The sequence below is a fragment of the Parambassis ranga genome, chromosome 20, assembly GCF_900634625.1.
Source record: "Parambassis ranga chromosome 20, fParRan2.1, whole genome shotgun sequence".
NCBI classification, from domain to species: domain Eukaryota; kingdom Metazoa; phylum Chordata; class Actinopteri; family Ambassidae; genus Parambassis; species Parambassis ranga.
In genome coordinates, this window is record NC_041040.1 from 10,534,672 (window position 1) to 10,536,080 (window position 1,409).

The window sequence follows — 1,409 nt, forward strand, 5'->3', positions numbered from 1 at the left end:
CATCCTATCAGTGTTTGAGTGGTTACCAGGATACCAAGCCCCTCCCCCTTCTGACCGCCGCTGTGCCCCATCCCCGCTTTTGATTGGCTGAGCCAAGACGTCGCTGAACTGTGACTTTTTTCAAAATAAAAGAACCAAACTATGATATATATTTTGATTTTTTTGTGTTATTTTGTGTGACTGTAATTTCATGTGTATGATGCTAAAACTACTGTTTGAATCCACCAGGTTTAACAAAAATGCAGCTTAGTGTAACAAAATAAAATAAAGCTAATCTATAAACATGAAGATTGTTTAATGTTTTACTGGTTTATGTACAATGTGGCTGTTTTTATTACAGTAAAATACCTGCACACTTTACATTCATCCAGCTGATAGCTTCACAGGTTTCTGTGTCGATCCCCTTCAATCACCATGCAAACACAATGTCTCATTCTCACTAATGATTATTTTATTGTCAGGGGCTTGTCAGAGATTAGTTGGAACCTGACCAGAGCAGGTTAGTCTGTGTGTCTGCGTGACTCACCGAGCTGTCGTCAGAGTAAGCGCTGAACAAAGCTAAGCTGCTCATACCTGTGCTGTGAGCTCAGGGATCCCTCTCAGGTCAACCTCACATGGAAAACCATACACACACAAACACGCAGTACAAACTGTGTCTTTTTTTGTGAGCCCGATGAAAAGTTTGCTTTATTTCTCACATACAGGGCCGGGGTGTGTGCGACTTTTAAAATGCTTTGCAGCCTTGATTGACTTTGATGTGCTCAGTCAGAATCAGTGAAAACAGATGGCTGAGGAGAGAGCTAACGGTGAGGCCTGTCAATCCCGGGAGTCGTCTAAGAAAACAAAAGTGAAGACCTGGCTCTGGGGAGAGGAGGAAACCCCTGAGCTTCTCAAGAGGCTGCCACATTCTTGAGATTAGGGCAAGAAAAACGTAGACCACTGCTGTTAATGCCCCAGACAAAGGCGTGGAACAATTTATTAGCTAAGAATTTGAGCTCAGAGCTCAATCAAAGGCCTGTCGTCCGCATTGCCAGACTTGGAGCTTTGGTTTGTTGTTTTAAGTAAATAATCATGCCTAAAGGATACGGCAAAGATGGGGCTCAAGTCCCCCATAAAGCCAGCATTCTTCCAACTGTCATCAGAATGGATTTTAGTGTGCGCTTTTATTTTCAACAGGGACGCTGTTTGTCTTTTCCTCTATGAATACCATTTTAAAGAGCTTTTTATTTAACTTCCCCCCCCCCCCAGACCTCTTTGCCTGATCTGTGGTATTTTTTAAGAAGACAACTCACCTTGACATGCAAGGAGCTGATGATTAAGCAAAAGGGTGAGGAAATAGTAAGAGGAAGGAGTCATCCGTGAGACACAAATTTACACCAACATCAGGTTGAAAATGTACAAAAAATAAC